At 41.6% G+C, this 17,580-nt stretch overlaps 1 pseudogene; it reads right to left on the bottom strand.

Moving 5' to 3' along the window:
• Positions 1-13,482: 13,482 nt before the first annotated feature.
• Positions 13,483-14,880, bottom strand: LOC103639373 (ectonucleotide pyrophosphatase/phosphodiesterase family member 1-like; annotated as a pseudogene).
• Positions 14,881-17,580: the final 2,700 nt, after the last annotated feature.

Below are 17,580 nucleotides of genomic sequence, written 5' to 3'. Positions count from 1 at the left end.
AAGCAAACATACAAACCAGCAAGTATACCAACAAATATTTAGTATAATGGTCAGAATGGCGATATATGAACGGGTAGAGTCTTGAGCAGAATCTGTGTCATGTGGTGTTGTGATATTACTGGTGGTGGAGTGGAGGTGCTTACCAGGAGGGTGGATTGGAGGCGAAGCGACACTATGCGCGTAGCCGACAAAGCGGAGTAAGTGAGTGGGTGGGGTGTTTGCCTTGGCTGAGGTGTTGAGTGTGTGTGGAGAGGGAGAGGGTAGATGGGTGTATTTATAGCTGGGTGTATGTGGCGTAGCACAGTGAAGTTCACTGTTGGTGAGAATAGTGACGAATGAATCGTATGACTTAGTATGAACTAGAGAGTTATAGGCAGAATATGGGACAAGAGTATTTTGGGAGTTTTCTGGAATATGAACCATGCTTAAGGGATGGCATGGTTGGATAGGGAATAATTCGATAAGAATTCAGAAACAAGAATTATTGGAATCTTAGTTTGGAAGCCTGGTTCAAAGGAATCTCAAAGTTAAGTGTGCTCAACTTGGAGAAACCTGTGATGGGTGACCAGATGGGAAGTTCTCACTAGAAGGAAAATCACAGTCACCGGAGTTCGTATGACTGGAATATTGGTCTGGCAGGTCTTAGGTGGACTGGACAGCATGATGGATGAGTAGTTGAAATTTGGGGTGATCGGATGATCGATAAATAGTAACGATGAATAGTGACAACTAAAAAGTAATCATAGATATCACCGATGAATAATAACGATGATAAATAGTAACGATGAATAGTAATGGTGAATAGTGACTATGAACGAACGATGAACGATGAATAGGAACTATGAACGAACGGACGAACGATCGAACGATTGGACGAACGAACGATCGGAATTTCGGCAGCATAACGGCAGGACAAAGATTATCTGGAAGAACGATGAATAGGGACTATGAACGAACGATGAACGATGAATAGGAACTATGAACGAACGATGAACGATCGAATGATCGAACGAACGATCAGAATTTTGGCAGCATAACGGATGAACAAAGATTATTTGGACGAACAAACGGACGAATGCTCGAACGATTGGACGAACGAACCATGAACGATCGGACGAATGATCGAACGATCGGACGAACGAACAAACAAACTAAGAACAGGTGGACGAACGATCGAGGAACGACCGAACGATCCTTGTGCTAGTGTGTGCTTGTGTGGGAAGTGGAGTGGGCATGTTGGGGGGATGGAGAGAGTTGTCATGAAATGGCTTGGGTGGCTTGAGAGGAGGCCCTTGCCCCTCTATTTATAGGCTCGGTGGGGGATTAGGGGGGAGGATGAGAGGATTAGTGGGAGGATGCGTGGATTAGTGGGAGATAAGCATGTATTTGTCTTGTATAAGTGTAATTAGCTTGTAGAGCTCACTGTATGACACTGGAGGTGTACGTATACGTATGAGCATGAGGAAAATTATGAAGAAAATATTTGTAGGGACTTTAAAAATGATGTTGAAGGTATTTCCTAGGAGGAAAATATTTGGAGAAATATCGGTGGAATATTTAGGCACTATTTCTGGAAAGAACCTGAGGGGGATCACTGGGGAAATATCTAGGCAGTATTTCTGGAAAGAATTTGAGGGGATCACTAGGGAAATATTTGTAAGATATTTTGAGGAGGATTTTGGAGAGAATATAGACCACTATATTTTATTTGTTGATATCAACTCGCAAACAAACATTTTGAAATGAAATTTAAAATTCATTTTGAATTTAGAGCGAGTTTGAGAAAATTTCAAGATTTGAATTTTTGGGATGCTACATGTTGTCACACCCGAATTTAAGGGCAAATTCAGCTGTGTCTTATACGTGCGCCAAGTGAAGATGCACCCATACAATGACTCGGTGTACAAAGATGAATGTCATAGTTTTTATTACATAAAGAAAATATCTTACAAAATAACCGATAATAAATAAATCGAGCTAAGATAATTATTTCCTCGTCGCAACAGCTGACTGGGAAACGACACCTAGATCTCGTCGAACTTATCGTAGTAGTCCTCCTCTGGTGGTACCTATTCTTCACCTATGGGGGTTATAGCAAAAGTGAGCTCACAGACGTTCATCACTCAGCAAGTGTGGGAAATAATGTGCATGAGCTCACTTACGGTTGAGGCTCATGTGTAGTGTAAGGCTTATCAACAGATAATGGTTAAGGTTGAACTTTGCTTTTAATAAGTTGGTCAAAATTTTAGGCGCAGTTAATAAGTATAAGTGTATACCAACCCAATTAAATAAGAGATCACAATTAATAATAAACCCCATAGTGCAATGCAGTTAATTCTATAATTACTCATGTGAGGGTCTGAGCTGCTCATGAACGTGAGCACGATTGATATATCAATTTGACACTCTGCAGAGGTTGCGCATCTTTACCCACAAGCCGTGATACCCACCTACCACGAGTCATGATTCTCATACACCTCTACCGAGGAGGCGAGACAAGGTAACACTACAAGAGTGCAAGACCTTTCCAAAGTTCCACTAGAGGAGAGAACCCGCTATGGATTCCGGGCCAAAGGCGATATAGGAATCCCTCGTCCGAAAAGCTAAAAAGGCAGTCCGCCCCGAGGACCTTCCTACACCTGCACTCCTCCACCTCGCTTGTCCCTTTCAGGAAAGGATTAACTCACACTAGCTTTCCTAGTTCATTAGCCAATGACATCCCATTCCACCCTTGTGGTAGAACTGTTTTCTCGGGTGGTCATTCCATGTTCCAATTAACCAAAATAATCTTATCATGAACAATAAATAATCTATTGATAATAGTAAGCATGATCATGAATAATATTTATCATAACACCCAAAACCACATAGAGTAATAACAGATAATATCCAATAGTTCAGTGGTAAGCGTGGTACAGAGTAGACCAAACTAGGGTAGTTAGGTCCCATCAAATTAACCTGAGCATGTCACAGTAATTATAGGGAACATTATTAGGTAAAAACAGTGATTAAGGGCACAATTTGACTTCAACGAGCCCCTACTCAGAATCTTTGACTTGCGGAGCTCCGGGTTCCTCTGACACTTGCTCGTCTATTCGCAGCAATACAAACACACAATGAATGGACAAAATTAACATCACACAAAATAAGAGAATAAACAGCTCAATACTATTCTACGCGTCGCTACGAGATCGTAGGTCCGAGAATCACTAAATTCAGAGTTGTAATATAGAAGTTATGAATTTACTAAGGTTTAATGGATTAATCCTACATTTAAAATCATTTATTGTGATTATAAAAATAAGATCAAGGCTATAATTATTATTATTATAAAGACTAGGGCCTAAAGTGCAAGATATAGGGGCCCTGTTGTGATTGTTCTGGGCCACTAGGGGATGGCAGTTTGATTATACAAAAACCGAGGGGCTCTTAGGAAACTTTGCACGAGCAAAGGGGTACAAGGTAACCCTAGCCGTTCGAATCTCGATTGAGGCTCAACGACCAGAATTAGATTCCAATTCAAATGAACTGGTATGTTTTGCTGGCCATTGGATCGAAGATCTACGGTGAAGATTTTAAAACAAGCGCGACCAATTCCGAGCCACGTGATTCCCATCCAACGATGCTAGGGCCCACGGTCGAAGGGGTATCTATTGATTCAATCCACCCCCAATGACGGTCCGATGGTCCACGACACCCCCTTCTCCAACACCCCCGCCGACGGATAGCGACGACACCCGGTCACCATTCCGCAGTTGAGCGCCATCGATACCCAACCAAAATCCACAATCTCGCGCTCGAATTCCAATCCGATAGGTGCTACACGTAGCAAGCAGAAAGAGAACTTATGGGAGTGAATTTTACCGAGAATCGAAGCACGAGGGTTCCTGTTCACGAAAGCAGCGGGTTCACGACGAGTTCTGAAATCCAGTGACGAATTACCCGCGAACCACGACCACTCGTGCACGTTGGCCGACACACGTTCCACCTAGGAAGGTGAACCTCCCTGGCCTACTCCTAGTGTTTGGTCGGTACCGTAGATGAGGTTCCGCAGTGGCGGCCTTCTCTGATGAAGAAACCGAGTGTGTCACTACTCCTTCCTAAAGGATTGAACCACGACACGTTGGTGCAGGTGTTGGCGAGTACTCCCACACTCCCCCACGATCGAGGCAACGGGGCTGCGCGGACCCGGGCGATGGTGCTCTCTGTCGCGACGATGGTGGCAAGGGTATTGGCGGATGTGGATGCGTTTGAAGGATTGGAGTAGGGCTGGACGAAATACTCGTGGCTCGATAACTCGCTCGACTCGGGTCGTTAGTAGCTCGGCTCGACTCGGCTCGTTTTAATTTTGTAGCGAGCCAAGCTACCATTCTAGCTCGGTTCTCTAATGAGCCAGCTCGGGTTAACTCGTGAGCTAGCTCGCGAGCCAAACGAGCCAAGCCACAACACAAGTTTGTCTAGTCGTTGGTGTCGTTTCATCTCTCATAGTCTTGTTTTCTCGTAGTTATGATCTATGATATGAACATGTGTGGATGTGACATATGCTTAAATATTTGCATTATTGCATGGCTACATACCTACATTACATATTTAATATTTTGATTATTGGTTATGGTTTTGTGAACTTTATTTCTAGCAGCATATGATGTTAATGTTGTGCAATAAAATGTTACAGGTTTGTGGAACGGATGATGAATTGCTTTATAATGATGCTTGTTGCTGTCTTATTATAATAAGGGTTTGTAAATATGTAAGTTAATATATATTTGGTTATTTAATTTATATTAAAAGTTAGAAGCTAAGACGATGATATGATAATAATATTATAAAGGTTTTGGATTTGTAGTGTTAAACTATGATTTTTCGGTTATATATATATTTATGTACATAGATTTTTTATATTTAGTTGTGTGGCTCGCGAGCCTAACGAGCTGGCTCGAGCTTCCTAACGAGCCGAGCCGAGTTAGATGTTTAGCTCGTTAGTATAACGAGCCGAGCTGAGCCGAGCTGACTCGTTACAATAACGAGCCGAGCTGGCTCGATATCCACCCCTAGGTTGGAGGGTGGATGAATCTCGAAGACTATGGATTGGGTCTCATAGGGTCTGTTTGGTTGTCTGGTTGGGTGGGTTTGGCTCGTATCTAGGGAACCTGGCTCTTGCTAGCCTGGCTGAGAGAATGCAATATCCCTACGTTTGGTTGACTGTATGAGCTTAGCTTGGCCCATGCGAGATGATGTTTGGTTGCTTGCATAAATGCTTGATGCATGGGCTTAAAAGCTATAAAGTTTTATTATATTTTCATGTGATGATGTTGCAATAGTCTATAATATACCATACAAAGCCTTAATCCACTTTTAAATAAATTAAATTTATTTAATAGACACTAATTATATGTTAATCTGACATTAGGAAAGACTAATGGTTGCACCGGCAGAGCCTGGCTCCGGAGAAACGGCCAATTCCTACGTATCTCGGGAGCCAGGCCCAAGATGAATCTTTGCATCCCGCGAGCCAGGCTGAAGAGGCCAATCAGACAACCAAACAGAAGAAAGTTGCGTCTCGTAAGCCTGGCCAGACCATATACAGGCAACCAAACGCACCCATACATGCAGGCGCAGACGACCACTTGGCACCAGACTGGCGCAACAAACCCAGGTGCCCGCGACAGTGTCACATGGTGGACTCGGCTTCAGTTGCAGACGAAGAGGGAGGATAGCTTTACCTGCAGGACCCATGTGGCAGTGAGTAAATGAAATGGAGCGTGCCTAGGTGACATTGGCATGCGGGCCCGGTCGGTCAGCGCTGCCTCACAAGCGCAGGCGCAGTCGTGGGCTAGGGCACGGGGAGGAGGCCCTACATAGTTGAGAGGCAAATGTGCCAATGTTTGGATTTAGCCCAATCAGTGGTTTCCTCACTTTCTTTTCTTACTAGGTATGTGCCCGTGCGTTGCGACGGAACACAAATTAACGAGCCTCCAATTGCTCAAGGTTCTAGCGACGGAGGGCGTGAACGCAATAGTGACGGGAGCCCTTATGGGGAACAGTGCATTGTTGCAGAGAAGCGCGAGCCTGAGCGCACTACGGGCTCCATCGTCGTGTTGCGGCGCTGCCATTGCCACGAGCTCCATATATATAATGGGTTGTTCAGATCATAATAACTAAAACAATGATGTGCCAAGACTTTTGCTACTACACTTAAAGACTCATACAATATTGACAGTGCATTGTTGCAACGGGAACATATAATACCACGATAACTTATATACAAAATGTGTGTTATATTGTTATGAGAAAATGTTTCATAATCTATTGTGGGCTATTTTAATTTAGTTGTTTCACTACTACAAATTTCCCCACATGGCTATAACTTGTAGAAAGAGATAGCTAATGGTAATCATACATAATAATGTTTTGCCAATTATGTTATATGTAATAAAAATCATAGAAAAAGATAAAATTGATAAGAAGGTGGTACGAAGAAAATTCTCTTTTAAGTCAACTGGCCGAATTGTATGTCTCACTTAAAAATATCCTCTGTCTATTCAGAATGTTCCTTACAGTACGCAATTTTATATTTCTTTGAAAACATGATAATCATTTTCGGGAACCTCTTTTATGGCATGTGCTTTAGAACAAAATAACATGTCTTTACCCGAATATATTCGCACCACAAAATAATATATGAATTACCAATCTAGTCTTGCGCCTCGTTTTGTTTAATAATTAATTCATAAAAGATGTGTTGTTGTCAAACAAATGAGAGAACATAGAATCAGATAATGATCGACTAACTTTAACAAAACTTTGTAGATTACAAGAGAATGCACACATCCATGAGGGATGATAAGGTCTTCCTTCATATAAAGTAGATTCTCAACTGAAGTTGTCCATACTTCACGAATTTCATGGACAAGCTGTTGTTGCATAACCATCAGGAATTCTCCATTGGTGTCACCTAAAGGACCTGGCATCATGATAGGTTGTGTTTTCATTGTACAGTCCACATAAAAAAACTCCGAGCAAGCAAATAATAAGCATGTTCATCATTTGTTAGAAATTACCATGGATAACTCTCTTGTGCCCAGTCCCATCCCGATAAGAGTAAGTAACTGGAACTCTGGAAGTGGTTCATCTAGAATGTGACATAAAAATGGTTATCAGCTAGGAAGAAATTTTATCCAAAAGTTGTGACTTACGGTAGATTGATTAATTTAAAGTTGAGTACTCATATCAGAATGTGGCAGTACTTTCGATCGATTCCTCCTCAAGCAACCATTGTTTCTTTAGTCATTCTCGTTCTGTTTGTTCCCATGTCCCCCTTTCTCTGAAGGATCACTGTTAGCAAACAACTTGCGGGTCTAACAAAGATTGGATTGGAGAATGAATCAACTTTCCTGAGTGGTAGTCATAAACTAACATAAATACATCTTGGCCGCTAACAAATGAAATGTGAAATCACAAGCTATAACCAGTCCACACAAGTGGGGAATATAGAAGAGAAAAAAGTCAATGCAATATACAAAGATGTATGCAGCACATGCCAAAATGAACAGATCTGCTTGAGGAATACACATAAATGTGGTACAAAAAAACAAAAAAGTGAGACCACAGATAGGTAAGAAGAACCATATATGTTTCTCAAAATCATCTTCATCAGTTCCATTTTCAATGTCATCACAAAAAGATAAGAGTGGATCACCCTTCACCCTTTTTTCTTTGGGACAATAAAGAAAAATCATTGACATAAAAAGCAGAACAAGGAGTAAACATAACCATGGCCAATAATTTGAAAAACTTGAGATCAATGGGTAAACCTAAATACATTAAGGTGGTGCAAATGCAGCATAAGTACCATAGTGCCCACCTTCTATAGAACATCAAAAATAACCAATTGTATATTCCTTAGAGATCTTCTTGGCTGGTTTACGTGGAATTAGACAGAAGCTAACATGTGGGTAGCCCAAGAACCAGCACAATGCCCTAAGCAATAACTCACGAGAGCCAAAAGATGCAACATAAGTTGACATACCAAATACTCATTTGGTAGTTCAATCAAGATCATTAATCTAGAATATAAATATGATAATTTCTCTAATATCCTACAGTAACTAAAACATGTTTTGAAGCCATTACCCTGGTCATGGAGCATCAGTGGCAACTTCTTGTCATCTGCTGCACCAGTCCTCACATCCCTTGCATTAGGCTTTACTTCCGCGACCCTTCAATCAACCATGGTTTCATCAAGATTCCTCTCATCCTCTAGTGAATCATCTAAACCAACTGACTCATACTGATCATGCTCATCCATCCTTCGGTAATCACTGCAATCAGGAAAAAAGAAAAGGACTGAATATGGATACGAAATGACAAACATCACCGTGATATGCAAACTTTTTTTTCTGCTAAACCATTTGGTAAGGCTCGTTCACAGAGCAACAGCGGATCCCTAACAAACAGGCCCGTATAGAGCAAGCAACAAGGTCTTCTTAATGATACAACTGGGGCCTGGCCCTATTAAAACTCTAAAAAAATATACAATGCAAGCAATGAAGCAATCCATTCTCGTTGACAAGTCACTAACATATTATACAAACATCTAGGAGAAGACAAAAAATAAATCAAGTGCCTGTAAACTGTAAAGGTGAGGCAAAGAACATTCTGCTTTGCGTGGCTAAACTTTTGTTATCTGTTAGGAATAGAAAAAATCTAACTGATTTTGACAGATAGTACATTAGTACAACATCATTCTACCTAGTATGAGCTGTGCATCCAGTGGCATATCAGAGTTCAGCAAGACTGGATAAACTGCCGAAGGAGTGCAACAAATGGAAACTCAAAATTTACTCAAAAACTGGCATCTCAACATTCAGAGTACAGCCTGACCAATTTCAGTGACTCGAACGGTGTCTGTAACCTCCATTCCCTCTGCTTCTTGCTCAGGGGCCTGCCCTTGCCAGACTGCTACCGGTTTATCTTCACATCGGCTATGCCCTAGTGCACTCTCGTAGGTCCATGTAATAGGAAATTAGCGTTAGCACGCCGTCACCTTCCTGAGGCGTGGTTGCCTCATCGCTTGTTGTAGTGTATCTAACATTTACCCTCTGCTTATGATGAACTAATAACAAAGTAAATGGTTAAGGGTTATAGCATTAGCATGATCGACCAAGAAATAAGCTCCAATTATGTTAAATGCCAAATACAGCTAATTAATATAATGCTTCCAAGTCCCACCCGATGGCAAATGTTTCAAAGTTAGCCTATTCACACTGAAATATGGTTATCCACTACATATTCCCCCAATAAATGTACACGCATGGATTTAGAATTATCATTGGAATAGCTATTATGATAATACCACCAGTGCCCTAGCAAGATATTTGTGAATTCAGATAGCTAATTAATAGCTAAAAGTGGTATAGACATACAACTTTCCACCCAGAATGATTGTTTTAACAACTTTTGATCAATTAAAAGAACTGCGATAAGCTGTCTAGTCCTAAATTGCGCTAATTTCTAAAGTAATACAGCATAGGAAATGAATTAGCAACCCCATATGGTTGGTAACATGTAAATGGTAAATATTATTTTGATTGAGGTAGAAAAGGCTTAGATTAAAAAACATTCAGGCATGGAAAACGTATGTGTGTCACAGACAACCATATAAATGAATAGTGAAGATAATTACAGTTACAACTGTAAATGCTTTCAGAAATTTCGGTATCAAATTTGAATATAGTGTACAATAACCCACCAGTGACATGACTGGATTAGCAGAATTAATGAATGGAATCTAGTTTCCAGGTTGGCTACCTTGATGAAAGCAAAGTGAACAAATCATCAGCCAAAAATATAGAACCCCAATACATTTTGTAACCATGAATACTGAAACATAACAGAACTAAGAAGTTTGCTAGTTGAACAAATAGAAAACACCTGAAGTACTGCCATTGGAATCTGAATGCAAAAATCCACAGCTTTGCATTCCAGATGGAAGGGATGCTTCTGGCACTTCAATGTTCTCTAACAAACCATCTGCCACCGGGAGACGAATGAAATGGTGAATACATTGTGCTTTTGATTTTGTCCCAACATGACCTGCGATATGATTCCAGTTATCATTGAACTTTTCTATGCCCTCCAACAATAGCAAAGTTTCCTGATCTGTCCATCTGTCCCCATCAGTGTCTGATCCATCTTTCATCGCATCCACTCTCTAAAAATCTAAGCTTGAATGCCCAGTAACAAATTTTGCATTGTGGAAGCAGTCTGAACAAAGAGCAATGTCTGTCTGCTCCACTAGTTAAAATAAGATAGCTTGTTAGTCTGGTTTATATGCTTCTTTGATAAAGAGGGCTATTTTGAAATAAAACATTCCAGTAAACTGGACAAAGTATTTTGAACTTAAAGAAGCATTTAATAAATACACATCCATTTTCCTAACTCATGACCGATAATACTAAAAGCCCCCTGAGAAAATTAGGTACATACATGCAGCAAAAAAGGGGGTCAGCTAAACTCTTCAAACATGTTTAAAAAGTGAAACATAAGCAACTTAACTTTATTCAGGCCTATTTGTATTTTGGTACCTAGATGAGAATTACCCTGTATTAATATTCAGTTGTATAGGTTGATACTCTACAATGCCTTTAACCAAATCATGATTTCAATCTAATGGGCTCTTGGTACTTCAATCATAGGTTTAATAATTTAAAATACCATTATTATAACTTGAAATTTGAGGCGCAAGATATAAAATTGTTCGTAAATGACTAAATTCCTCAGCAAAACTATATAATATATTCCAAATGCTATAACCTAGTACCTAAAAAGAAATGTTTATGCTAATGTTATAACCTAGTACCTATTCCAAATGGTTAAGGGTTTTATCAGTCCAATCACCAGTCTTCATCCGTTGCAAATTTGCAACATTGTTTATGGCTACTTTGTTAATAGATAAAGGAGACCTCCACTTTGCTGAACTGAGAGAACTACCACTGATAACAGATACAGAAGGCCCATGATCTGTTCTCCTAAAAGAAGTATCTCTTGATCCTCCATCATGTATACTTCTGGTGTCATGATGGTCTCCAAAGTAGTTCTATGTGAGAAGCCATTGATGGGCAATAGAAAATAAGCTGAGTTAGTGACTGCGATTAACTAAAGAGTAAAGACAAAATGCATAAACAATAAAGAGGACATGTGAAAAGAAACAGTAAAAGGATCTCATTAGCTAGCAGCATTACACGTTAATCACAAAAGCATAAGGTATTAACATGGTATTGTGGTATTCTTTATAGCCATTTAAACTCACATTGTTTTGAATAATAGAACTCACAAAGAAAAGTTTGGAATCCATGGAATGTGTAATATTAGTCATGATCCACGAAAAAAAACTAAGAGCAATAACATTGCTGCCTCATCAGCAACTCGAATACTTTTGTAGTTAAATATGTGTAAATAATTAAGGGGTACTAAGGACCCTCTCATATTTGATTCTTTTAGTTGATTACCTCTGAATTAAGATGCATAATCTTGGAATCCATGGAACGCTGTGGCTACTGCTTGCCACCGCCGTGGTTGAGCACCTCCTTGTAGTTGAGCAGCGAGTTTAGTCGTTGCAGATGTAGCTGCTGCCTGAACTTGCTGATGAAGTCGCCCGCGCGCGCGTTCACGCACTGATGCGCCTCCGCCTCCGCCATGATGCCGCTCGAGCTCGACTTGCTCATCCTCGCGTCCTGCTTCTTGCCCTGCTCCCGTGCCGGCTCCGCCCGTAGTGTGTTTCCTGCTGCTTCTCATTCTTCTTCATAAGATACTTGTGCATCCATTCCTGTAGTATGTTCAAATTATGACTATCATGGTTACTAACCTTTTCCGATTTATACTTCAAGTAGGAATACATAAGGATTCACTGGGACATCATAATTCCCTATTAGAAATGACAAATGTTTGCATCTACCATAGTGTCCATACACCATCAAACATTCCTTAGGAAAAAAATATGGTTCAAAGTGGTAGAATAAGCAGACTACAGAGAACTCTTAACAAGCTAAAATAATTTCAGAATGCTCCACAGAATGTGTGGTATACTAGTATCCTTCCTGAAAAAACAAAATCAATATGACATTGATCTATATTATATATGGCACACATCTAAAAGGTGTTTCTTACCAAATTGAGTCACAAGCTGATACACGGTGGAAAGACTGTAAAAAATGTGGAAGATCTAAGGGAGCAATAAGATCACATGGGCCTTCTTGTGGAATTCACATCCTCATGATGGTATGCCAACTGAAACAGAAAAATACAACTACAAGTTGAATTGAGTGTTTTCTTTCATACTCTAAACATTGCTAACTCAAAACAATAGAAGCCTACAACGGGGATTGCAGCCCCACCCTGGTGCGGATTAGCTCAAAGAAAAAACACTAAACCTAGATGGCTAGGTGTGAAATACCAGACTTCAACTGAGCATACTTATATACATGAAGAAATTAATCCTAGAAGCATCAGGATGAACAAAATCTCACATCAGGCTTTAGCACTCCACCACATTGATGGCAGCTAGGAATTTCAAAATCTTGCTCCCAGAACTTCTCATCAATCTCAACATCACCATCAGGTCATTGCTACATTCCAAAACTTTTGCCTGAACCTGGTTGTCCTACTTCCAAACTATCGATAGCTTGAGCCCACTGCAGAAACAGTAATCGTCCGTTGTCAGGGGCTATAGAATGATCGGTTCAAATCAAAAAAGAATAAGCATTACACCACTTTAAAATTTGAGTAGAAAGTGGCAACAATCATCTACATAAAAATGTATTGTTCTTCGGATCAACAATAACATCTAATGTAGAAGCTGACGAAATGATCATTATAGTGGAATCGTGTCTGAATGATTCCAAAAGCAAATGCAACATATACCAAATTATACAATAAGCCAACAACTTCAAAGGAACATGAAAAAAATCCACTTTAACTTATTGTATGGCAAATGCATTATCCAAAGGGTTCATGTCAAACATGTACAATTAAAATGATAAACATAATTGGTATCAAATAGACAACATACCTTTGGGTTTAGGTTCTTCACTTCCTCCTGGAATGATTCTCGGCTGATGGATGTACCACATTCTAAACAAATCACCTCATATACACTCCCATGCAGCTCAAATGGATTACTCCCAGCACGATGATGCAACCTAAGTTACATGTCCAACAAGTGAAGGTGAAAAATACACTTCTGTTACCTATGAAGAAACACAGGCCCAACTCACTACCTATCCACATTTTGGGTAGCCATTGAGTGAACACGGCCAGTCCTTTCTAGAGACACAAGAGCATAATGGGCTGCATTTGGTTGTGCTCTCCTAAACCAGTGATAAAGTGATGTGGCAGAAGTCTAATTTAAGAGGTACAACAACAACCAAATGAGAACACCACCATACATCCATGTGCCCTTACTCCTACAAAACCAATCCATGATCATTTGTTCGGCAACGGAATCGTGCCAGGGAAAGAAGCTGAACCATTGTTTGGAGTAGGCTTCAAATTGAGAATGGAAGCCATGACATTGTATATCTCCACATTCTCAAATGAGGGCACAGTTCTACCACCCTGAAAACGAGGTCCATGTGCGACAAATATGGTCCTCATTGAGAAGAAGGCATTGTCGTACCCATGGGCTCCTCCACACTCATTTCTCTTGGAGCGCTTCATCTCGATCTTATACCCTTCCCCAACCAGCCCGATGATTGGCGGGATCCTGTAACTCTCTGAATAATGCAGGCGAGTAGGCAACTCCTCTTTTAAGTACATCTTCAAATATTCCCCATTCTTCACCTTCCCAGATCCAAGCCCCTCATTCATCTTGGCCACAATCTCAGTTGGCGACACACCATCTGGCGACCTGATTGCCAGCAATGGCGTCATTAACAGAACCCAATCTGACTTCAACTCGATCCATGGAGCCAACTCTTCGAGAAACACAAGCTTCCTATCGCAGGTCCCAACCATACCATGGTCACCTACCAATATAATGTTCACATCCTCAAACATTCCCCTAGCCTCCAAACCAGCAATGAGCCTCCCGAGCATCTCATCGATATGTACGACCGCATCGGTGATTGAAGGATCGTTAGGACCCACCTAGTGCCCCTAGTGATCAGGATCCTCAAAGTACAGCGTCAGGAACTGTGGCATTTGGTTAGGCGGGAGATCAAAATAGCCAAGGATGGTGTCGACCCTCTCCTCAAATGGCACCGAGCCATTGTAGTGGCGGCAGTATTTGTCGGGGCAGTTCCAGGAACCCTTCGTAACCTCCGAACCCGACCAGAAGAATGTGGCAGACAGGACCCCCTGGGCGGCAGCGGTGGCCCAGAGCGGCTCCCCGAGCCACCACTTGGGATCGTGGTTTTTCATGGTGAAGTAGTCCCCCGAGATGGGATCGGGGAAGTAGTTGTTGATGATGTCGTGGGAGGAGGGGTAGAGGCCGGTGACAATGGAGTAGTGGTTGGGGAAGGTGAGCGTGGGGAAGACGGGGACCAGGCCCTCGGTGGCGGATGTGCCGTTGGCGAAGATGCGGTGGATGTGCGGGAGGGGGGCCTTGTACTGGTACCCGAAGCAGAAGCCATCCGAGGAAATGAGCAGCACCACGGGCTTGGAGAGCGGACGTGCGGTGGCGGACGCCGCAGTCACGACGGTGATGGGCAGGCGGAGCAGGACGAAGGCCGTAGCGGCGGCGACGGCCGCAGTGAGGAGGAGCAGGAGGCAGGAGGCGATGGAGGGCTAGGGTGCGGCCACGGAGGGGGAGAGGAGAGCGGCAGTGGGCCGCGGCGAGTCGTCGGGGATTCGGACCTCGACTGAGTGGGGCGGAGACGCCATCGGGGGGCGATGCTTTGGTTGCTAGACTTGGGGGAATGGGAGTGGAGTAGTGGACTGCATCTGGGATACTGGGCTGGCAGAACGTGCGGCCATGTGGGTGGCGGCTGCGCACGAAGTCCCCACGACGAGTCGTGTTTGAATTAAACTTCACTTGTACTTCTTTGGGCCTCTTACGAATAACTCAGCCCATGCAGGCGCAGCGCAAATATAATGTACCATATCGGCTAGCCAAAGGTTGTGATAGCAACTTATAAACCTTCCTGCTACAGAAGAAGCAGTTAGCTTGTGTAATCAGCTCTTGGTATTGTCAACTTGTGTCGATTTTTTGCGCGAAGCGAGCACGTGGCGCAGCTAGCAGGATAGTGTGGCGATGGACGATCCAGATTGAACAACAACGATGAACGATCCAGATTGAACGAAGGCAGAACGGCAGGCTACCCAGCATAAAATGTAGGTTTTATTTTATTTTATTGTCTTATTTATCTATTAATCAATTGCTTTTCAATGTAGAACTCATATACATAATATATACTATTCTAGAAAACAAATTCTAATATGTTATCTCAAATATTTTATCGAGTATAAATCTAAATATTTTATTTTGTATAATGATATTTTGTTTAGTGCTTTTTGAATGACCATATCTCAAATGCAAAAATCCACACACTGAAATAAATTCCCAATATTCCTGTCTTTTGTAAAAAAAATAATCTTAGACTTGTAGGACCAACTTTTAGAGTTTACATCTATGTAATTAGTTTTATAATTGAACCATACTTAATACTTCTAACTATCATTTAAATATTCGATGTGATAAGAATAAAGTTTAGTCAGAGAACCAAACACCCCGCAGGAAGTGTTTGCTTGTACTCAACTAAAGTTTAGTACATGTCATATTAATTGCTTGAATGATAATTACATATATATTTAATATATTCTAACTATAAAATATATTACATAAATAAAGAATATAAGACTAGACAAATTTATTAAAACCAAACTAAGTCTATATTTGATACTTATAACTAATACTAGTCGGTTGTCTGTGCGTTCCGACGTCTCAAAACAATACCACGTAAACTATCCATAAAAAATCTCAAGATTTTTTATTGATTGTCTCCGCTCTCCGCATAATATATATTTTTTGATTTGACTAACTGATGTTAATGTTCACTTCATCCAATATGTCTTGGTACAACACAGCCGATGAAGGGAGCGATTATAGGAGAGTTCACAACGAATGATTAAACGATGAGAGATTATAGAATGCATAATTCCACCATACAAAGACTAAATAAGAGGAAGTTTGTGAGCTCAAGTTTCTAAAATAAGTCACATGAACTCAATCTTATAAAAAGATAGATCAAAATATGGAGTGGTTACTAAAGTCAGGCATCAATAAAAACTGGATGCGCTCCATACAAATTATGGTACTTCGTAGCAATTACTAATGTCTAAAACCAACAAATAACCTTTCTTTTACTGTTAGAATCATTGTTGCTCCATCCAATTCAGCAACCTCAAACACCATGGAGTCCATTGCGCCAATGTGGTCTCATAAACGACCTAATGCATGTAGGGGTGGTAATGGATCGTGATCCAAATGCTTCTTCGCAAAATGGTAGGGCCCTAAATAAATTTTAGTTCAAAATGGATATAAATAGAGCCTGATCCTAATCATATCCTTAAATCTTACAGTGTAAAATTGAGAGCCCATTGTCACCCCTAAATGCATGCAAGAGCCAAAAACACAAGGGACGAGCACCTATGGTAGTGCCCGCATGGATCTCCAAATCCTAATACATATTTTGCAGGAACCATGAGCCATCATCAAAAAAACACAAACGATGTGCAGACAATAAATAAAGTATTAACACACTCAAATTATGTTTAGTCCTTAGCACAACAAAAAACTAACACCCAAAACAACAGAGGAACAACAATATTTTTTGCAATGACGGAAGGATGAGTGACATGTACATAGAAGTGGCAGAAGCATACCGAGTCAACACCGTAGTAAGGGAAATGCCATGTAGACATGTGATGTCGAGTCATCGAACGAGTATCATAGGCAGCAAATCAGGGACCCCATCCCTCGCCTCCCCCACTTCCAAGGTTTCGTAGAGCAGGAAGGGAAGAGAAGAGGCGGGCATACATGTTCGTTGCAGGAGAAGGACACGACGAAGACCTAGGCATCTGGAGGCGACATAAGTAGTATACCGCTAGATACATATAGGAAGAGAGCACGCAAGCAGAGAAAGAAGCCCAGCCGGAGCAGCTCCAACCTAGAGGCACCCTCACCAGGCGTTAGTCCGAGAAGGGCGAGAGAATGCGTGTGCCTTCCCAGCCCTGGACCCACCGAGGCGATAAACACACCACCATAAACTCCGTAGCATATGTCGACTACATGCCTTGGTTGTCCAATATTTCAGACCTGGACTCCTCATCTCCAAGATAACCTAAGCGTGGCAGACGCCACCGGGTCCTCCTCGGTGGCACGCACGGAGAAAAGCCAGGAGCAATACCGACCTTCCCCGTACCCACGTCGATGAGCATCGGTCGGCTCACGGTTGAGACCGTGAGCGGGGCAACAGGTTTGGGAGGAATAACAGGGCGAAGGTCGGGAAGACGAACGTGACGTCCGACGACGGCGAAAACGATGGTGCACACATACTGTGAAACGTCCTCGTGGACGTGGAA

Source organism: Zea mays, chromosome 9 (genome assembly GCF_902167145.1).
Source record: "Zea mays cultivar B73 chromosome 9, Zm-B73-REFERENCE-NAM-5.0, whole genome shotgun sequence".
Lineage (NCBI taxonomy): Eukaryota > Viridiplantae > Streptophyta > Magnoliopsida > Poales > Poaceae > Zea > Zea mays.
The sequence above is the reverse complement of the archived record's forward strand: the minus strand, read 5'-3'. Positions and strand labels throughout refer to the sequence as shown.